At 46.8% G+C, this 23,384-nt stretch overlaps 1 protein-coding gene and 1 non-coding gene across 2 annotated transcripts in view; one reads left to right on the top strand and one right to left on the bottom strand.

The window, feature by feature from the left end:
* FRMD3 (FERM domain containing 3) overlaps positions 1-23,384 on the bottom strand; it is a 242,163-nt gene that overhangs the window by 154,439 nt on the left and 64,340 nt on the right. The gene's annotated exons all lie outside the window — the stretch shown is intronic.
* LOC114808560 lies at positions 4,754-4,891 on the top strand. Its single transcript, XR_003756407.1, has one exon. It is a non-coding gene; the product is annotated as a small nucleolar RNA SNORA7 (small nucleolar RNA).

Consider the following 23,384-nt stretch of genomic DNA (forward strand, 5'->3'; position numbering starts at 1 on the left):
ATGAGAAAAACAAACTTGAGATCTTGAAAAAGAAACTTCAACCTTATAGCACAGAGATGCCACTTCTCAGGGAGCCTCTGTCAGAGACGCAAAGCTGCTGCTTCTTCCAAGCCTCCTACTCATTGGCTGTTCTCTGGCTATATGCAGACTCTCTTAGGAGGCTAAATGTGACAGTCACAGAGTCTAAAATTCGCTGCTTCATTACTACATTATACACACAAATGGAAGGATTGATTCAAGGAATTCCTTGGCTTTTCCAAGAAAAAAATACCACTTTTTTTAAGCAAAGCAAGCTACTACATATGGAGATGGCTTTTCACTTTAAAAAAAAGCACCAAATACTGTGGATTTGCTTTTGATTCGCTAAAATATGTTGACAGACCATCCTGCTCTGAAGATGCACTGCTGAAACCTCACATGGATACGAGGCAAGATGTGCAAACATGTTTCCTCTTTCCAAATCTCCTGCCTCGTGATAACTGCTCAAGCTTTTTCCTAACACAGAAATCCCACTTGGTCATAGAGCTGCTGTTTGGAGAAGACACTACCCTAATTAGATGAATCGGTTTAATTCTGAGAGAGCGGCAGGAGTGGTTTTTGTTATACTTATATGGAGGGTGGCCTAGAGGACAGAGCCCAGGCCTGGGAGTCAGAAGACCTGGGTTCTAATCACGGTTCTGCCCCTTGCCTGCTGTAGGACCTTGGGCCAGTCCCTTCGCTTCTCTCTACCTCAATTTCCTCATCAGTCGAATGGAGATACAATATCTCTCCTCTAGACTGTGAGCCCCACGTTGGACAGGAACTCTGCCTGATCTGATTATCTACAGTCTACCCCAGCACTTAGTACACTGCTTGTCACAGAGTAAGCACTTAACAAATGCCACGATTATTTTGTTATTATTAACATTATTAATTACATAACCTGTTCCCTGGCCATTCCTTGGTGCTCCCTTTGCCTCAAAAGACCTAGTGGTCTCATTGGGAACCAGATGGGAAACTAGGAGCCCACTGAGAGCACTCAAGAATACCAGACACTCCTTTGCCACACACCCTCCCCCCACCTCACCTCACATGATCCCAGACAGACCAGCGGAAAACTACAATGTCTGTAATAAAATATCATAACCAGAGAAGCAGCATGGCCTAGCGGAAAGAGCACAGGCCTGGGAGTCAGAAGGACCTGGGTTCTAATCCTGGACTCTGCCAATTGCTTGATGTGTGACCTGGGGCAAGTCACTTCACTTCTCTGTGCTTCAGTTTCCTCAACTGTAAAATGGGGATTCAGTACCTGCTCTCCTTCCTACTTAGACTGTGAGCCCCAAGTGGAATAGGGATTGTGTCTGATCTAATTAACCTGGACCTACCCAGGCACTTAGAACAACAGTGTTTGACAGTACTTAATGCCATAAAAAACAAGGAAAAAGGAAGTGTCTGGGAGTCCCATTTTGATTTCCCAGTCAGACAATCCATTAGAGAAGCAGCGTGGCTCAGTGGAAAGAGCACGGGCTTTGGAGTCGGAGGTCATGGGTTCTACTCCCGGCTCCACCACTTGTCAGCTGTGTGACTGTGGGCAAGTCACTTCACTTCTCTGTGCCTCAGTTACCTCATCTGTAAAACGGGTATTAAGACTGTGAGCCCCACGTGGGACAACCTGATTCCCCTGTGTCTACCCCAGCACTTAGAACAGTGCTCTGCACATAGTAAGCGCTTAACAAATACCAACATTATTATTATTATTACGTGCAGCGCACTATACCCCAATAGAGTTAGTAGACAAGACTACTGCCCTCAAGGAGCTTACCATCTAGCACATGGGACAGAAACTAAAATAAAGTGTAGGTTGAAGGAAGGAGGGTAAGCATTAGTGCATGAGTTAGTGCATAAATAACAAGGTGCAAAAGACATGTCAGGAGGTTATGAGAACACCAGTGTTCAGGTGGTGCAGAAGTGCTAAAGTGGCCACTGGGGAGATAAAAGCTACAGAGAAGCCCAAACTAGCCTTGCTTACATCCTGAGCTACCCAAGTCAGTGCAAATCTATTCCAAGTTGTCTCAAACATAGGTCCGGTTCAAACCTTTCTGAACTAAGGATTTTCAACAAAAACAAAAGAGCTCAATATCTGTGAGATGAGTGGCATGAATCCAGGAGAGAGTTTTAGCAGACTCAAACCTTTTTCCGCCCAGACCCCCAGCGAGGATAGGCATAATGCAAAAATTAAGGACAAAGTGGTAAAAAAAACCAACCACGAGCACATTGTAATGGACCAGAAAAGCATACCCGGATCCCAATCAGGCAGAAAAGCGCGTCTCTGAAAAGCATTTACTCCCCATTCGTCTCTTCATTTTCCTGGGCAAAACATATTAATCATGCACCAATTTTAGTCTCCCTCCAGGGTAGGCAATATGGGCTGCAATCTCCACCAGAGTGTTTGCTCACAGACGGGGAGACATATTTTGCTTCCTGTTATCCAACCCAAAAGAGAAAGCAAATGGCCTGAATTGATTTGAAGCTGCCAGAAAAGACCAGTCTGTCGTCAAGAGCTCCGGGCCACCATCTTCTTAATAGTAGGTTTACACCCATTGCCTAGAACCAAAGGAGCAGAACGAAGTCTTTTTTTCCTTACCCCCTACCCATTTCCTCCCACCACCCTCCCCCCACTTTCCTTTCCTTCCCTCTCTCTTCTCCTTTCCCTACTACACCTGGCATCTTGATTAGTCTCAAATTACAGTCTCCTACATTTGCCCTGCCGATTTCCGGTCTGGGCCAAATAGAAATCAGGCAGAGAGGAGGAAAAACCATTCAGTAGGTTGTCTCCTTTTCCTTCCCTTTTTCCATGGGGTTGGCATGGGAGTTTGAGGGGTGGCTGCAGACTGAGCTCAAAATTGACATGATCTCAGCTTGAATCAATCGTATTTACTGAGTCCTTACTGTGTGCGAGCACTGTACTAAGCACTTAGGAGAGTATAATATAACGTAGTTGGTAGACACGTTCCCTGCCCACAGTGAGTTTACAACATGACCACTGACCTTCATGGTCACTTCCCCAAATCCTCCTGCAGCTTTTTACTTAATAAATGCTATTTATTAAGCACTATGTGCCAAGAGTGCTCAGAACAGTGCTTGGCACATAGTAAGCACTTAACAAATACCATAATTATTATTACTAAATGTTGAGATAGTTACAAGCTAATCAGGTTGGACACAGTCTCTGCCCCACATGGGGCTCACAGTCTTAGTCCCCATTTTACAAATGAGGTAACTGAGGCCCAGAGAAGTGAAGTGACCTGCCCATGGCCACCCAGCAGACAAGTGGCAGAGGCAGAATTAGAACCCAGGTCCTTCTGACTCCCAGGCCTGGGCTCTCTCAACTACACCACCTGCCTCAGGCTACCCCTCCAATTCTTCATCCAAGTGCTTCCAGCATCAGAACTCCAAGGGAAAACCCCATCCCAAAGCTAGTAAGAAAACTTTCCAGTGGACCAACTCCCCAGTCTGAATAGCAAGAAACCCTCCTGAATATGCATATTTTCCCAATCTGGAAATCTGTTCCTTGCCAAATCCAATTATAATTCATCGACCTCCTGTGTTTAACATTTATCTGGGTCACCAAGGATTGGCTGCTAAGTTTAATGACTTCCAAACGTTCTCGTTTATAAATGTGCATGGGAAGAAAGCAAAAAAATCCAATCCTTTGGTTTTGCCTACACCTTCAACTTCACATTATTTGTATGGCAAAGAAGGGAGGGCTTGGGCTAGCTAGTTTTTTTGTGGCACTTGTTAAGCACTTACTATGTGTCAAACACTATTCTAAGTGCTGGGGTAGATACAAGTGAATTAGGTTGGACACAGTCCCTGTTCCACATGGGGCTCACAGTCTAAGTAGGAAGGAGAGGAGGACAACTGAGACACAGAGGAAGTGAAATGACTTGCCCAAGGTCACACAGCAGGTGGATGGTGGAGCTGGGATTAGAACCCAGGTCTTCTGAGTCCCAGCCCGATGCAATTCACAGCCCCCTGCAGTTCCAGAAATAAAAGGTGGCATAGCCAGTACCCTCGATGCCAGCACTGATGTGGTAGAGATGTCCATTTCCCTGTATTGCCTTTCCTCCACCACCTGGGCCGGCCAAAGCAAGTGACCCCCACCTCCCTTCCCAGAAGCGGGGTCTGGCTTTGGGGAAAAAAATCCAATCAATCAATTTAACTGTAAGCTCCTTGTGGGCAAGGCTCCCCTCTACCAACTCTATTTTATTGTATTTTTCCAAGGGCTTAGTACAGTGTTCTGCACACAGTAAGCGCTTGATAAATAGCACTGGTCTATTGATTGAGCACTTACTAAGTGTTTGGGAGTGCGTGGGAGAGTATAATACAGTATAGAAGCAGCATGGCGAAGTGGATAGAATCAGAAGGTCATAAATTCTAATCCCGGCTCCACCACTCATCTGCTGTGTGACCTTGGACAAGTCAATTCACTTCTCTGTGCTTCAGTTACCTCATCTGGAAAATGGGGATTAAGACTGTAAGCCCTATAAGGGACAGGAACTGCATCCAACCCAATTACCTCGCTCCTACCCCAGTGCTTAATACAGTGCCTGGCTCATAGTAAGCTCTTAACAAATACCACATTTATTACATGATTCCTGTCCTCAAGCGCTCACTCCTGAAGACCAGTCTAATTCAGAGTTTGTGGGGAGCCCAGGTTTGGACTGGGGTGAGCCCTAGAGTTCAGCCATAATCAGATGGGCAAGATCCTTGGGCCCTCTAAGGATCGCACCTGGAGAGTTTCCAGTGCTCTATCAGTCTCAGCTACAGGAGGAAGAGTCAAGCAGAGGCCTACCCATTCCATTCCTAGCTTGGCGGATGGCTAGCAAGTGGAATGCAATCTGCTAGAAGTCAAAACTCACCTGGGTAGCACAGGCATGGGAGAGAGTCAAGGGCAGAGGCTCAAGTTTAATGTGCGGCAGGAGGCGCTAGTAAGCCATTTCCAGATTTTTCCCAAGAAAACTATAGGGATCCACTACCAGAATGACTGCAGGTGGAGGTGGGGTGTTCTAGGAGTGATGTGTCCATGGAGTTGCTATGGGTCGGAGACCACTCGACTCGACAGCATAAGACAAGCCCCTTGGAGCAGGGGATCAAAGCAACTGCCATGGAGAGTGGCAGAGTTGGTTGGTAAGAAACTAAATCAGCCCTTGCAAATGATCAGTCTGTAGAGTATTGACTGAGCTCCTACTGAGTACATAGGAGACTACAAGACAGTTAGACATGATTCCCTAATACTGATAAGGATGATGATGATGATGGTGATGATGGTATTTAAGCGCTTACTATGTGTCAAGCACTGTTGTAAGGATGGTGGTTCAGTGCTTGCTAGCTAACCGTGGACTGTGCTGAGCAATGAGGTCGATATACTACAATCAGGTCGGACACAGTCCCTGTCCCATATGGGGCTCCTTGTCTAAGGGGGAGGGAGAAAAGGGTCTTCATCCCCATTTAACAGATGAAAACAATGAGATGCAGAGAAGTGAAGTGACTTGCCCAATGGGTAGCCCTGTTCCACCCTTGCCCCCCATCCCTTGGTGTGCCCTTGAACACAGGTAAACTATGGCACAGTCCTGAAACTACAGCAGCCTCCCAAGAGCCCTGGAGGAAGGATGACCCAGCACTGCCTCCATCCAATGGATAATAATAAAAATAATGATACTTGTTAAGCACTTACCCTATGCCAAGCACTGTTCTAAGCGCCGGGGTAGATACAAGTTAATCAGGTTGGACACAGTCCCTGTCACCCATGGGGCTCACACTCTTAATCCCCATTTTCCAGAGGAGGTAACTGAGGCCCAGAAAAGTGAAGTGATTTGCCCAAGGTTACACAGCAGATAAGTGGTGGAGCCGGGATTAGAAGCCAGGTCCTTCTGACTTCCAGGCCTGTGCTCTATCCGCTACGCCATGCTGCTTAGTGGCCTCTTGACTGTGAGCTCACTATGGGCAGGGAATGTGTCTGTTTATGGTTCTAGTGTCCTCTCCCAAGAGCTTAGCCCAGTGCTCTGCATGCAGTAAGTGCTCAACAAATATGACAGAATGAATGAATGACTGATCCCTTGGGACCCTCCCTGATCTGGACTCAGCACGCTGGGGCTGCCCAGGCAGAATCAGGCATGGGCGGTCAAGGAACTAGATCCCGTTCATCCACAGGCCAGCTTTCCAGAGTCAAAGCAGAACACAAAAGCCCCTTTTAACCTACCTCAGAGTCAGACACGTGGTCAGAGTTGCACAGACCTCCCCTTCCATGCCTCAGCTAAGGTCCACTGGCCATTCAGTTCTGTCAAGGTATACAAACCTAGAGAGCATCCAGCCTTCCAACAAAATCACTTGGATTTCTTGGCAAGATGTGGAGGCTCCGGTGATTCCCAAGCAAACAATTCCAGCTGCTTTCCCTGGCACTGCTCATGTGGAGAAATGGAGTGCAGCTGCAGGCCAAGCCAGGAAATTCCTATTTTCGCTATACATCTTAGAATTAGAAGATGCCGCGTGGTCCTAGTGAAAAGAGGCCTAGGAGTCGGAGGACCTGGAATCTAATCCCATCTGCATCACTTGCCCGCTGTGTGACCTTGGGCAAGTCACTTCTCTGGGCCTCAGTTTCCTCAACTGTAAAATGGGGATTCAATACTTAGGCTGTGAGCCCCATGTGGGACAGGAACTGCGTTGGACCTGATTACCTTGCATCTACCCCCAGCACTTAGAAAAATGCTTGACACATAGTAAGTGCTTAACAAACACCATTTAAAACAAAATTATAGATTGCCCTCTCTGCAAATTATTGGAAGGACCTGGTGAGCTCTCTGTGGTAAGGACCTCAAATTCAGGCAAGCCGAGGTGCTCGGTTTGCACGTCTTTGACTTCCAGGCCCATGCTCTTTCCCCTAGGTCCCACTGCTTCTCAGTGCCAGAAATGTTTCTTGTCAGTGGCATCTATTGAGTGTTTACGTGTGCAGAGTACTATGTTAAGAGCTTGGGAAAGTACAGTACAACAGTTGGTAGATACATTCCCTGCCCACAATGAGCTCACAGTCTAGAGGGAGAGACAGACATTAAAGTAAAATACAAATAATAATAATAATAATGGCATTTAAGCACTTATTATGTGCAAAGCACTGTTCTAAGTGCTAGGGAGATTACAGGGTGATCAGGTTGTCCCACGTGGGGCTCACAGTCTTAATCCCCATTTTACAGATGAGATAACTGAGGCACAGAGAAGTTAAATGACTTGCCCAAAGTCACACAACTGACAAGCGGCTGACTGGGATTTGAACCCATGACCTCTGACTCCCAAGCCCATGCTCTTTCTTAAGTGCTGTGGAGCTGAGGGTGGGGTTAATTAAAGAGTACAAATCTATGGGCAAGGGCCGACACAGAAGGGAGAAGGAGTAGGGGAAATGAGGGCTTAGTCAGGGAAAGCCTCTTAATAATAATTTTGGTATTTGTTAAGTGCTTACTATGTTCCAAGCACTGTTCTAAGCGCTGGGTAGATAGAAGGTAATTAGGTTGTCCCACGTGGGGTTCACAGTCTTCATCCCCATTTTCCAGATGAGGTCACTGAGGCACAGAGAAGTCAAGTGACTTGCGCAAAGTCACACAGCTAAGTGGCAGGGCCGGGATTAGAACCTACGACTTCTGACTCCCAAGCCCAGGCTCTTTCCACTGAGCCATGCTGCTTCTCCTCTTAGAGGAGATGTGATTTTAATAAGGCTTTGAAGATGAAGAGGGAAGGAGTTCTAGGTCAGCAGGAGGAGATGGGCAAGAGATCTGTGTCAAGACAGATGAGATTGAATTGTGGTGATTAGGTTGACGTAAGAGGAGTGAAATGTGAGGGCTGGGTTGTAGCAGGAAATCAGAGGTAAGGAAAGAGGGTGTGTTGATGAGTCTTTTAAAGCCGGTGGTAAGGAGTTTTGGTTTCATGAGGAAGTAGATTGACAACCACTGGAGGTTGTTGAAGAGTGGGGAGATGAGGACTGAATTTTTTTTCAGAAAAATGATCCAGGCAGCAGAGTGAAGGACTGGAGCGGGGAGAGACAGAAGGCAGGGAAGTTAGCAAGGAGTTGATGGAGTAGTCAAGGGGGGATAGGATAAGTGCTCTGATCAGCAAAGAAGCAGTTTGGATGGAGAGCATAGGGTGGATTTTAGCGATGTTGTGAAGGTGATAGATTGAATGTGTGGGTTAAATGAGAGAGATGATTTGAGGATTTTATTCTCAAGACTTCTTGGGCCACTGGAATAAAATGGTGGGAAAGGGAACTATCCCCTTTAAGAACTATCCTTCAGGTGGCTTGGTTTCTTTGGGAAGGTTCAAATCACTAGCATACCCTTCCTGGCTTCAGCCAGTCAGTCAGTCATATTTATTGAGCACTAACTCAATAACAATGCAGTCTTCAGGCCCTAAGGGGAGTCCCATAGGATGGGCACAGATGGACCTCATGAATTCCAGACAAGGAGGTGCATGTGATGTCACTCGTGTTAGGCCAGGCACACAGTTCAACGTGCTACTTTGTGGAAGAAAGCTCACTCGTGTTAGGCCAGGCACACAGTTCAACGTGCTACTTTGTGGAAGAAAGCCCAGATTTGGCCATTTCTCTGGGAGGACCCTTGTCTGCCACTCCCCTGCCCTGCCTTCCCCCAACTTATTTAAGAGCTGTTGCATTCCCTTCACACAGCTGTATGAATTTTAGTGTGGCACCAAAGCTGTAGAATGCAGCATCAGGGACCATCAAGAAGCTAGGAAATGAAAACGTGGTTTTTTTTTTTTAAAAAAAAAAAAAACCCAACACAAGAGTGTCTGGTTCCGTAGCAGTCAGTCAGTCCATCGTATTTATTGAGCACTTACTGTGTGCAGAGCACTGTACTGAGTGCTTGGGAGAGTACAATATATCAATATAACAGACGCATTCCCTTCCTACAACGAGTTTACAGTCTAGAGGGGGAGACCCGCACAGGAGATAGACTAGCTGAAATCCAACTGCCCTATAGAAAACTAGCCAAATGGCCACCTTAGGTGCCACCAAGTCCAGGGCAATTAGCCCAGTTCAGGCCCCATCAGTTCAAGTCGGGAGGGAGGAGGGGGAGAAATCCGTCGCTTAAATGTCTTTCTCCCTCTCCTTGATCTGATTATTTTTTTTAAAAGAAGTCTACACACATCCTCCTAGAGAAGTGTAAACAAAATAGCCAAGCCTGTTGCAACTGAACTGACAATTCTCTTTACAACTGAACCAATTAAGTTAGTAACAAAGCTTGAAATACTTAACACACACATACATACATACACACACACACACACAGACTCAGACATACTGAAATGCAGCTACAGTTTTACTGGCACTGTCGTCTGCATCAATGTGCTCCTATTATCCCATATAAATAGTGGCAGCTACTAAGTTAATGAGGTCCCAACTGTCACCCTCAATTTAATATTTCGTCTGAGTGTTTTCTTTCATGGCCTTTGACCCCAAAGACGGCTACAGACAGCTTATCGTCAACCCTCCTCTTTCGCTTTCGGACCATAAGGTTTTGCTGAACAGCATCTCCGAACATCTCTGATCCTGTTGATACACGTACATTTCCCAGCAGAATCCCTCTTTGACCTCTCATGAAAGTATGTACCAATCAGGAAAGCTTGACAGGAGTCTGATCTCTTGACAGGAGAGAAGCAGCGTGGCTCAGTGGAAAGAGCACGGGCTTTGGAGTCAGAGGTCATGGGTTCGAAACCTGGCTCAGTCACTCGTCAGCTGTGTGACTTTGGGCAAGTCACTTAACTTCTCGGTGCCTCAGTTCCCTCATCTGTAAAATGGGGATTAAGACTGTGAGCCCCACGTGGGACAACCTGATTCCCCTGTGTCTACCCCAGCGCTTCGAACAGTGCTCAGCACATAGTAAGCGCTTAACAAATACTAACATTATTATTAACATTATTATCTCGGATCCTAACCTCTCCTAAGTCGGTAAAAACAAGTAAAGAAACTGCCCGATTGAACTGTTATCTTGAAAAACACTCTGTCCAGATAACATCTTTGACTGCCCAGAGCAAAGAATGACTGACATTTCAACAACGTAGTGGATCTCGATTGGCTCCAGAAGCTGTTTTGTTTGTGGTTTCTTTCCCATATACAGAGGGGATTCAATATGAAACCAGTGCCTGGCACATAGTGAGAACTTAACAAATACCATTATTATTATCATTATTATTAATAATAATAATAATAAAACCACGCTGTAATGAATGCTTATTTGATGAATTTGTGAGCATGACTCATGCAAATATAGGAGCCCTAAGGCGTAAGCTCGTTGTGGGCAGGGAATGTGTCTGCCAACTCTGTTGTACTGTACCAGTGCTGAGCTCGATGTGCTGTACATAGTAAGCGCTTAATAAATACCAACGCCCCCACCGCGCAACCACCCCCCCCCCTTTTGCAGCACACTGGATGGAAAGTTTGACTGCAAAAAGAAAACATGCCACATAGATCTTCCCACTCCTTAGAAAACCCTGCTCTTTCAAATTGGGTGACGAGATGTCTCTAACTGTCTCTGATGAATGTCTGTAGATGCTAGGGCCAAATCGGGTGCAAGGTTAATCAAAACACCATTCCACTTCCAGCCCTCCCTCCAGGCAAAATTGGGCTATCCATTGAAGACAATGTATTGTACTATACTGCACATATTGCATATATAATGTTGCATGCATATATCTATAGACAGAGATATAATGCATATATTAAGGAGCAGCGTAACTTAGTGGGTAGAGCATGGGCCTGCAAGTCAGAAGGACCTGGGGTCTAAACCTGATTCCACCACTTGTCTGCTGTGTGACCCTGGACGTTACTTCACTTCTCTGTGCCTCAGTCACCTCATCTGTAAAATGGGGATTAAGACTGTAAACCTCATGTGGGACAGGGACTGTGTCTAACCCAATTTGCTTGTGTCCATCCCAGGGCTTCATACAGGGCCCGGCACATAGTAAGCACTTAAATACCACAGCCACCATTATTATTTTCCCAGGCATTTGGGAAAGTACACCAGTAACTAGAGATGTGTTTTGCCCACAGAGTGTTTACTCTCTAATGGAAATATTTACTAATAGAGAGATCAGAATTAATGAGTATGCCATTGAATATGCATATATACACAAGAGGGCCGCATCCATTAGTAGAGCAGAAGGCTTTCTAATCCTCCATGAATTAAAGCCTTGGGGACCACCCTTTCTCTGGAAGCCTAAAAACCCTTCTCTCCTTTGTCTTTCCACTCCCTTCTCTTTTTGTCTTCGTGCATCACAAAAGAGACAGGAGCCAAACTGCCAATGGGCAACCAGACCCTCTCGCAAATTCTAGTCACTGGTGCTCTTCCCCAGATCTGGCTCACAAGAGAAGCGGGGAGAGATGGAAAGACAAGGAGGTGAAGAGTGGGAGAGAAAGGGAAAGAGAGGAAGAGAGAGGGAGGAGAGGTCTGTGATCCTAATCTCTGTACTCAAACCTCTCCCATTTTTACTAAAACCTTCAAGAATGCAAATGGATTTTGGAGAAGCAGTGTGGCTTAGTAGAAAGAGCCTGGGCCTGGGAGTCAGAAGGACTGGGTTCTAGTCCCGGCTTTGCCACTTGTCTGCTGTGTGACCTTGGGCAAGTCACTTCACTTCTCTGGGCCTCAGGTCCCTCATCTCTGTAAAATGGGGATTAAGACTGTGAGCCCCATGAGGGACAGGGACTGTGTCCAACTTGATTAGCATGTTCCTACCCCAGCACTTAGCACAGATCCTGGCACATAGTAAGCGCTTAACAAATACCATAAAAAATACAAAGGGGCATATATGAGTTTAGACTGGAAAATATCCCCATCTTGTCTAAAGCTGTAGAACAGGAAGGAGCCACTTGCACTACAGCAGGGAGTCAGATGAGCTTGATGGAGACTCCACTGGCATCGCTAGATTTCACCTGGTTGTTCTTTTGCTTTGTTTTCCATTTGGAGATGCCAGAGGCTCTTTGTTTGCTCTTCCATAGAAACCAATCAGGGAGGGTCGAAAAACCATGGCTGATCTTGGGAATTCTCAAGGCCCTGGTAAATACTATTCCTGAGCACTCCATCTTGGGTCTTTGCTGGTATCGGAGCCAGCTGGTGTACATTCAGACACTTGCCCAGAAGTCTGAAAATGCGGGGGCCCACTGGCCTAGTCAGTAGCCATTCCTAGCCTAGCCATTCCTCAAGGTGCAGGGATCTGAACACAACACCAAAAGCCACGACCTGATGGGGTTTGTCCGAGGTCCATCTGCAGAGAGTGGGTTCTTTCCCCTGGAGCTAAGTGGCCTCCTACCAAGGCCTGGTAGACCCAGCTCTGATCTGCTCCCTCAGAGCCCATGGAGCAGTTAAGGATAAAGAAGAAATCCTTGCAACTATTTTAAAAGCCTAAAGATCCCAAGATAATCCTTCCCCTCCTCCCCGCAAGCTCCGCCACACTTAGATGGATTCATGATTTCAAGAGTTCTCTTTCTTAGGACTGTTGGGATACAGACTGCATGTACTTGCACAAGTGGTGTGAGAGAGAGACAGAAAGAGAAAGAGAACTGGCCCTATACTAAACTGTAAGCACCTTAATAATGTTGGTATTTGTTAAGCACTTACTATGTGCAGAGCACTGTTCTAAGCGCTGAGGTAGGCCCAGGGGAATCAGGTTGCCCCACGTGGGGCTCACAGTCTTAATCCCCATTTTACAGATGAGGTAACTAAGGCACAGAGAAGTTAAATGACTTGCCCACAGTCACACAGCTGACAAGTGGCAGAGCTGGGATTCAAACTCATGACCTCTGACTCCAAAGCCCGTGCTCTTTCCACTGAGCCACGCTGCTTCTCTTGTGAGCAAGGACTGTGTTTGCCAACTCTATTGCACTGTACTTTCCCAAGGGCTTAGCAAACAGTAAGTGCTAAATAGAGACATTCATTCATTGATTGACTGGAAAACTCCAAGCTCCTTGAGAGGATGACACTATGAAAATTGAAGGAATGATTCTTCCTTCTCTCTCAAGTGACACAATCTTAACAGAGGGGTTTAATTAGCTTTATAAGTGTAATAACAACAAGAATCTAATTAAAACCATTACCAAGCCTCCTAAATAAATGGTTTCAAATGGTTCACAAGCTTTGTGCCCACACAGAGCTCAGTACCCTACTGGATACTCGATAAATAATGTTGACTAACTGCCTGTTGGGCCTGGAAACTGTCTTCCAAAGTCCAGTGTTCAGGAATGCTAACATCTACTCCCTTCCACATTCACATCGCTATCCTCTCCTGATCTTAGTATAGTGGAAAGGGTGAAATAATTGAACTACAAGTAAAACTAAATGAAGCAGCATGGCTCAGTGGAAAGAGGTCGGGCTTGGGAGTCAGAGGTCATGGGTTCAAATCCCGGCTCTGCCGCTTGTCTGTGTGACTGTGGGCAAGTCACAACTTCTCTGTGCCTCAATTACCTCATCTGTAAAATGGGGATTAACTGTGAGCCTTACATGGGACAACCTGATTACCCTGTATCTACCCCAGTGCTAACAGTGCTCTGCACATAGTAAGCGCTTAACAAATACCAACATTATTATTATTCTACCAGATGTCACCCGCCTTTATATAACAACGTGATTAGTTCCATCTCAGCTAAACTAGCGAGGTTCTATCACAAATCACAGGTATAGGATGGATTTTAAAAATACACATTTTTGGGCGGGCGACTATGAATTTATCCCAGAGGAATAGAATTTACAAAGAAACAACGACTCACTTGCATAAAACCCTCTACAAGAAGTCAGTCCTCCATCTTTATAAACATGCTTGCCAACTGGTTGGGTAGAGTCTTGCATTGGACTGCCAAGACAGCAGAGGTTGAATAGATTTTTAAAACAATTAAATAACTGATCTTGGAGGATGCAAGCAACCCTAAAAGGAACTATTTTCCTTACATTCTCTGGCTAAAAATTGGGTGGAAGCCAAAGGCAAAGGCTATCAATGGAAAATAAATTTAAAGGAGTAAAAAAATACAGCAAACTACCAGGGATTGGAAATGTTTAGGGCCAAACCTATTTCAGATAACTGATATTTTAATTCTTTAAGATATGTGAAAGGCAGAAATAAAATACTACCCCAAAAGTGGGATAATGTAGGCCTGGGCCACATCAAGAAGCAGCGTGGCTTAGTGGAAAGAGACCGGGCTTGGGAGTCAGAGGTCATGGGTTCTAATCCCAGTTCCACCACTTGCCAGCTGTGTGACTTTGGGTAAGTCACTTAACTTCTCTGTGCCTCAGTTACCTCATCTGTAAAATGGGGATTCAAACTGTGAGCCCCATGTGGGACAACCTGATCACCTTGTATCCCCCCAGCTCTTACAACAGTGCTTTGCACATAGTAAGCGCTTAATACCACCATTATTATTATTAAGTGCTTACTATGTGTCAATCACTGTTCTAAGCACTGGGGTAGATACAAGGTAATCAGGGTGTACCACGTGGGGCTCACAGTCATAATCCCCATTTTACAGATGAGGTGAGGCACAGAGAAGTTAAGTGACTTGCCCAAAGTCAAACAGGTGATAAGTGGTGGAGCTGGGATTAGAACTCACAACCTCTGACTCCCAAGCCCGGGCTCTTTCCACTAAGTTATGCTGCTTCTAGTGGACTGAGCCCGGGCCTGAGAGTCATAAGGATCTGGGTTCTAATCCTGACTCCACCATGTGTCTGCTGTGTGACCTTAGGCAAGTCACTTCACTTCTCTATGTCTCAGTTATGTCATTTGTAAAATGGGAAGTATGACTGTGAGCCCTGTGCAGGACAGGGACTGTGTCCAACCAGATTAGCTTGTATCTACCCCACTGCTTAGGACAGTGCCTGGATCATAAAAAGTGCCTTACAAATACCATAAAAAACAACAGCAACAAGAACCTCTGACCCACAGGAACCAGGCAGAAGAGATGACCCTGATGACATCCCTCCCATCACCAGCCTTGCCAGTCCTGCCCAGTTTCTATCCAGTGACAGCCCTTTCCAATTGACCTCAACCTGATCACCACCCACCAGACTGGGGATGGGATGGAAGGCAGCTTAAGTGGGTCAGCGGCAGGTGTTGAGGCATACGCATCCAGCTGAGATTTTGCAGTCACATCTTGCTGAATTCAGGCACATGGCCAGTGGCAAAGGCAAGGTAGCCTCTCTCCAGTGCCACAAATACAAGCAATTATTGGGTTGCTTGTGTTGTTTAAATGTCTCAAGTTGGGAGAAAAAAATAATCTGGTTCAGTGGCATAGTGCTAACAAGCTAGGAGACATCACCACAGCCGAGAAGCAAGGGATTCATTCATTCATTCATTCATTCATTCATTCAATCAATAGTATTTATTGAGCACTTACTATGTGCAGAGCACTATACTAAGCACTTGGAATGTACAAGTCGGCAACAGATAGAGACAGTCCCTGCCCACTGACAGACATACAAAAACAACAGCAATAAATAGAATCAAGGGGATGTATATCTCATTAAAACAATAGCAATAAATAGAATCAAGGGGATGTACATCTCATTAACAAAATAAATAGGGTAATAAAAATATATACAAATGAGCGGACGAGCACAGTGCTGAGGGGAGGGAAAGGGGGGGAAGGAGCAGAGGGAAAGGTGGGGAAAAGGGGGCTTAGCTGAGGGGAGGTGAAGGGGGGGGTAGAGAGGCAGCAGAGGGAAAAGGGAAGCTCGGTCTGGGAAGGCCTTTTGGAGGAGGTGAGCTCTCAGTAGGGCTTTGAAGAGGGGAAGAGAATTAGATTGGCGGGATGCCCAGATCTCACCAGGATGGGGGCCCTCCTTCCCCTGCAGCCCTAAACCCTGTTCAGAGGCAGGTATTCTTTAGCCCTTCCCTCTATCACAATCCCAGATTGCAAGGGAGGTTAGTGTATTTGGGCTCCTCTGACATCAGTGAAAAGTTCCATCCACTGAAATATCCCGTCTCGTGATGATAAGTAGCAGTGTGGCCTAGTGGAAAGAGCAAAGACCTAAGAGTCAGGAGACCTGGGTTCTAATCCCGACTCTGTTACTTGTCTGCTGTGTGACCTTGGGCAAGTCACTTGACTTCCCTGGCCCTCAGTTTCCTCATTGGTAAAATGGGGATTCGATACCTGCTCTTCCCCACCTTACACTATGAACCCCATGCGGGAAGGGACTGTATCCAACATGATTATCTTGTTATTATCCAAGCCCTTAGTACAGTACTTAGCACATAGTAATTGCTTAACGAATACCACAATTATTATTATTATTATTATTGAGCATTCTAATGAGTGACCAAATAGCATGATAAAAGGGAATCAGAGTCTAAGGGGGTCACGAGTGTATATTAACTCTTACCTTCAGGGCATCCCTAAATTCTGCCAGTTGTTCCTCCACAAATTGTACACAGATCCATTAATAATAGTAATAATAATGATAATTATGGAATTTGTTAAGCGCTTACTATGTGCCCATCACTGTTCTAAGAGCTGGGATAGATACATGGTAATCAGGTTGTCCCACGTGAAGCTCACAGTCTTAATCACCATTTTCCAGATGAGGTAACTGAGGCACAGAGAAGTTAAGTGGTTGCCCAAGGTCACACAGGAGACATGAGTTGGAGCTGGGATTAGAACCCACGAGCACTGACTCCCAAGCCCGTGCTCCATTCCTTCCTCTCCATCTAAGCAGCCAAGACTCTGTTTCAAGCTCTCTTCACAATCATAAGAATAATAATTGTATTGGTATTCATTAAGCACTTACTATGTGCCAAGCACCGTTTTAAGTGCTAGGGTAGACAACTGAGTTGGACACAGTCACTGTCCCGTAGGGGCTCACAGTCTAAATAGAAGGGAATCCCTATTTTACAGATGAGGAAACTGAGTTAGGTGACTTGCCCAAGGTCACACAGCAGACAGTAGCAGAGCCAGGATTGGAACCCAGGTCCTCGGACTCCTAGGCCAGTGCTCTTTCCACTAGGCCACACTCATTCATTTCCCATCGAGACTACGGCCTCAGCTTCTTCACTGGTCTCCCACTTCCAATCTCTCCCCTTTTTACCCTGTACTACACTCTGCTGCCTGGATCATCGTTCCAAAATATCATTCAGTACATTCCTCAAGAACCTTCACTGCTCCATTCCTCCAACACCTTCAATGGTTACCCACTTCCCATTGCATCAGGCAGAAATTCCTGACCAATGGCTTCCTACATATCTGCTCTCTTCATCCACTACCCCACGGCCCACACGCTTTGCTCTTCCCAAGTTCACCTTCTTATCGTGGTAGTAATAGTAATAATAATAATAATAGTAACACCACAAGTATTACTATTACTATTATCATTAATAATAGTGGTAATAGTAGTTAAGTGCCTATTATGTGCCAAGCACAATACAAGGCACTGGAGTAGATACAAGATAATCAGGTGGGACACTGGCCCTGCCCCACATGGGATTCATCGCCTCTCCTCACCTTGCCGCCCTGTCCTCACTTCCCACTCTCGATGATCAGGTCTCCGCTCTCAACTCCACCCTCTCTACTCATCTCGACTCTCTCGCCCCCCTTTCCCTCCGCCGCTCTCGCTCCACTAACCCACAGCCCTGGATCACCTCCTCTGTCCGCCTCCTACGCTCCTATGCTCGAGCTGCTGAGCGCTGCTGGCGAAAGTCCAAGCACCGAGCCGACCTCACACACTTCAAATTTATCCTTTCCTGCCTTAACTCTGCCCTCTCCTCCGCCAGGCAAAACTTCTTCTCCTCCCTCATCGACACCCATGCCCGTCACCCCTGCCGATTGTTCCGGACCTTTAACTCTCTCCTTAGGCCCCCTGTTCCTCCCCCTCCCCCATCTCTCACCCCCAATGATCTGGCCACGTATTTCCTCACGAAAATCAACACAATCAGGTCTGAGCTCCCCAAAGTCACCCCTCCGCCTCTCCCCTCCCCCCCACCAACCCTCTCCCCTACTTTCCCATCCTTCCCTGCAGTATCCTCAGAGGAGATCTCCTCCCTCCTCGCAAGTGCCACCCCCTCCACCTGCGCCTCGGACCCCATTCCCTCTCACCTTATTAAAACCATCGCCCCTGCCCTCCGCCCTTCCTTAACTTCTATTTTTAACCACTCAATCTCCAAGGGCTCCTTCCCCGCTGCCTTCAAACATGCCCACGTCTCCCCCATCCTAAAAAAAACCCGCTCTGGACCCCACTTCCCCCTCCAGTTATCGCCCTATCTCCCTACTACCCTTCTTTTCCAAAATCCTGGAACGAGTTGTCTACAATCGATGCTTAGAATTCCTTAACTCCCATTCTCTCCTAGACCCCCTCCGATCTGGCTTCCGTCCCCTCCACTCTACCGAGACTGCTCTCTCTAAGGTCACCCATGACCTCCTTCTTGCCAGATCCAATGGCTCCTACTCCATTCTAATCCTCCTTGCCCTCTCTGCTGCCTTTGACACTGTCGACCATCCCCTCCTCCTCCATACCTCATCTCACCTTGGCTTCACGGACTCCGTCCTCTCCCGGTTCTCCTCTCACCTCTCTGGCCGGTCAGTCTCGGTCTCCTTCGCTGGCGCCTCCTCCCCCTCCCATCCTTTAACTGTCGGAGTTCCTCAAGGGTCAGTTCTCGGCCCTCTTCTGTTCTCCATCTACACTCACTCCCTCGGTGAACTCATTCGCTCTCACGGCTTTGACTACCATCTCTACGCAGATGACACGCAGATCTACATCTCCGCCCCTGTCCTCTCCCCCTCCCTTCAGGCTCGCATCTCCTCCTGCCTCCGGGACGTCTCCACCTGGATGTCGGCCCGCCACCTAAAACTCAACATGAGCGAGACTGAGCTCCTCATCTTCCCTCTCAAACCCGGTCCTCTCCCAGACTTCTCTATCACCGTGGATGGCACGACCATCCTTCCCGTCCCGCAGGCCCGCAATCTCGGTGTCATCCTTGACTCGTCTCTCTCGTTCACCCCACGCATCCTATCCGTTACCGAGACCTGCCGGTTTCACCTTTATAATATTGCCGAGATCCGCCCTTTCCTCTCCACCCAAACGGCTACCTTACTGCTACGGGCTCTCGTTATATCCCGGCTAGACTACTGTGTCAGCCTTCTCTCTGACCTCCCTTCCTCCTCTCTCGCCCCGCTCCGGTCTATTCTTCACTCCGCTGCCCGGCTCATCTTCCTGCAGAAACGATCTGGGCATGTCACTCCCCTTCTTAAACAACTCCAGTGGTTGCCTATCAACCTCCGCTCCAAACAAAAACTCCTCACTCTAGGCTTCGAGGCTCTACATCACCTCGCCCCTTCCTACCTCTCCTCCCTTCTCTCTTTCTATCGCCCACCCCGCAAGCTCCGCTCCTCCGCTGCCCACCTCCTCACCGTCCCTCGGTCTCGCCCATCCCGCCGTCGACCCCCGGGCCACGTCCTCCCGCGGTCCTGGAATGCCCTCCCTCCTCACCTCCGCCAAACTGATTCTCTTCCCCTCTTCAAAACCCTACTTAAAACTCACCTCCTCCAAGAGGCCTTCCCAGACTGAGCACCTCTTCTCCCTCTACTCCCTCTACCACCCCCCCTTCACCTCTCCGCAGCTAAACCCTCTTTTCCCCCTTTCCCTCTGCTCCTCCACCTCTCCCTTCCCATCCCCACAGCACTGTACTCGTCCGCTCAACTGTATATATTTCCTTTATCCTATTTATTTTGTTAATGAATTGTACATCGCCTTGATTCTATTTAGTTGCCATTGTTTTTACGAGATGCTCTTCCCCTTGACTCTATTTATCGCCATTGTTCTTGTCTGTCCGTCTCCCCCAATTAGACCGTAAGCCCGTCAAACGGCAGGGACTGTCTCTATCTGTTGCCGACTTGTTCATTCCAAGCGCTTAGTACAGTGCTCTGCACATAGTAAGCGCTCAATAAATACTATTGAATGAATGAATGAATGAATGAATGAATGAATGAATAAGAGGCCACTCTCTCATCATACAAATCCACTAGACCACTGCTCTCCCCAAGGAACATGCTACTTTTGAATTCAGCATCTCTGAGAGAGGATGCCAACCTTAAATACAGCAAAGTCAACAGATTTTAATAAAGCTTGTTAGAGAGAGACTGCTTTCCCCATGTGGGACACAGACAGGTGTCTGATCTGATCAGCTTATACCTATCCCAACACTTAGCTTCTCACTGCTGCTATTTTTATTATTAGCTCCCAAAGCAGCTCTGTGTTCACCAAGGAAATCCACCCCTGACACATTGTGGATGCGTGGTTCATGCAGCAAAGACAAGCAAGGCCCAGATGGTTACAGTTTAGATCTGTGGGGCCACATTCTTACCTGGGGTCTTGGAACTGGAGGACCTCCATTATCCTTTACTACAGGATTCATGATGGTGTCTTCTCTAATTCCTGGGCAGGGATGGACCAACCCACAGGCCATTAGAGAAAAAGGGGCCCACTCCCATTCCCTTCAAATCCACACATCTCCCTCTTATCAAAGCCCTCATGAAAACACATTAACTCCAGGAAATCTTGCCCAATTAACTTCTTCCCCCCAAGGCACATTCCCCAACTACCAACTCAGCACTCAAGCACATATTGGCTTATATACCCTACTGTCCATTTTCCTTTCTCTTCTTCTATCAATCAATAGTATTTATCAAGTTTTTATGCAGAAAACTGTCCTAAGCACTTGAAAGAATACAATAGCTGTTCGACCTTGTCCCAGACCATGCAGATTGGAGGAAGGAGGAAAGGGGGAAACGTACCCCAGTTAGGGCTTAAATAACACGGTGCATGAGATAGGTAGGGAATAATAATGTTGGTATTTGTTAAGCGCTTACTATGTGCACAGCACTGTTCTAAGCGCTGGGGTAGACACAGGGGAATCAGGTTGTCCCACGTGGGGCTCACAGTCTTCATCCCCATTTTACAGATGAGGTAACTGAGGCACAGAGAAGTGAAGTGACTTGCCCAAGGTCACACAGCAGACAAGTGGGATTCGAACTCATGACCTCTGACTCCAAAGCCCATGCTCTTTCCACTGAGCCACGCTGCTTGGTAGGGAAGTGGCATGGGAGGTTGTGACTGTAAGCTCCTTGTGGGCAGGGAACGTGTCTACCGACTCTGTGGTACTGCACTCTCCAAAGTGCTTAATGCAGTGCTCAATAAGTAACACTGATTAGTCGATTGATGGAGTACCCCAGTCCTCCAGGGACACAGAAGTGCTAAAGTGGCTGTTGGGGAGAAAAAAACTGGAGAGGGTTAGCTGAAGGAGATGTGATGTCAGGAGGGATTTGAAGATGGAGAGAGCTGTGGTCTATCAGATTTGAAGGGGGAGGTAGTTTTAGGTGGGTGTGAGTGAAAGGTCTGGAGCAGGTGAGATGAGAAGAAGAAGCTTTAAAGTAGATTGGCTTCAGAGGAACAAAGAGTGTAAAGTGGGGTGGAGTGAGAGAAGAGAGTGGACAAGTCGAAAGGAGATAATGGAAGCCAAAGGTTAGGCCCACTAATATGATAATAATAATATTCATTAAGGCTTACTATGTTCTAAGCACTGTTTTAAACACTGGTGTAGGTAGAAGTTAATCAGGTTGGGCACAGTCCCTTTCCCACATGGATAGAGTAGGATTTAATCCCCATTTTACAGATGAGGTAAGTGAAGCACAGAGAAGTGAATGGTTTCCAGGTTAAAAGAATGGTCCCTAGTTTGAAAGCAAACTAGAGGTTGAAAAGGATTAGGACAGAGTAGATTTGGCAAGGAGTAAGTCTAGTATTTTTTGCCTCCCCTGTATGACTGTAAGCTCCTTGAGGGTAGGGATCGTACACAGTAAGTGTTCAATAAATCCCCTCAATTGATTGATCTAACTCTATTGTCCCCTCTCAGGAGTTTATTACAGTGCTCTGCACACAGTAGGTGCTAATAAATACTAGAGAAGCTGGACATAGATGGGTTGGAGGGAGAGAAGTAGTTACAATATTAGAGGAGCTGGAGGAAGAGAAACAGCTCCTCACTAAAGTCTGCCTTTGTCCATGCTGTCTAAAGATGTCACAAGGAAACAGGAAAAGGGGGAAGAGAAGCTAAAGCAGCAAGCACCCAGCCACTGTAAAAAAAAAAAAAATGTTGGTATTTGTTAAGCGCTTACTATGTGCAGAGCACTGTTCTAAGCGCTGGGGTAAACACAGGGGAATCAGGTTGTCCCAGGTGGGGCTCACAGTCAATCCCCATTTTACAGATGAGGGAATTGAGGCACAGAGAAGTTAAGTGACTTGCCCACAGTCACACAGCTGACAAGTGGCAGAGCTGGGATTCGAACTCATGAGCCCTGACTCCAAAGCCCGTGCTCTTTCCACTGCGCCAGGCTGCTTCTCACTGTACACTCAGGACAGTATTCTGTTCAGGCCAGAAAGGGAGGAGAGGACCCTAAAAGAGAAATCCATTTGAGGAGGTGAAACTGGCCCTCTGCTGGCTTCCTCCGTCTCTTCCCTCCCTATTCCCCCATTCCCAATAAGCTATTTTCAGAGAGTCGGGGCATAAATCCTTTTTCTTCCACCTGGTCCTCCCCACAGAGGTCCCAGGAACCCCAGGTCAAGCCTCTGCTACCCCACCCCCTCCCATTCCATCCCTGGTTAATGGCACAGGCCCAAAGCAGGGATCACACACAATCCAGGAAAAAACAGAATTAGAATTAGAAAGAATTTGATACTCACAATCTAAAAATGAAAAAGGGGAGAGGGAAGAGATGAGAGATACATAAGGAGAGATGACACAAAACTATAAACAACAAAGATAAAAACAAGGAAAAACAGAGTAGTGTGGCTAGATGAACAGTATTTTCTTGGTTCTAATCCAGGCTCTGCCAATTGCTTGCTGGGTGACCTTGGGCAAGTCATTTCATTCAATAGTATTTAATTAGCACTTACTATGTGCAGAGCACTGTACTAAGCACTTGGAATGTACAATTCGGCAACAGATAGAGACAATCCCTGCCCAATAACGGGCTCACAGTCTAAACGGGGGAGACAGACAGCAAAGCAAAACAGAACAAAACAAAACATCATCAAGATAAATAGAATCATGGAGATATACACCTCATTAACAAAATATAGGGTAATAAATAATATATACAAATATGCACAGTGCTGAGGGGAAGGGGAAAGAGTAGAGGGTGCGGGGGGGAAGAGCAGAGGACTGGAGGGGGGGAGGGGAGGAGGAGCAGAGGGAAAGGGGAGCTCAGTCTGGGAAGGCCTCCTGGAGGAGGTGAGCTCTCAGCAGGGCTTTGAAGAGGGGAAGAGAGTTTGTAGGTTTAAATTCTCTTTGCCTCCATTTCCTCAACTGTAAACTGGGAATTAAGT

This window comes from Ornithorhynchus anatinus, chromosome X5 (assembly GCF_004115215.2).
Source record: "Ornithorhynchus anatinus isolate Pmale09 chromosome X5, mOrnAna1.pri.v4, whole genome shotgun sequence".
Taxonomy (NCBI): domain Eukaryota; kingdom Metazoa; phylum Chordata; class Mammalia; order Monotremata; family Ornithorhynchidae; genus Ornithorhynchus; species Ornithorhynchus anatinus.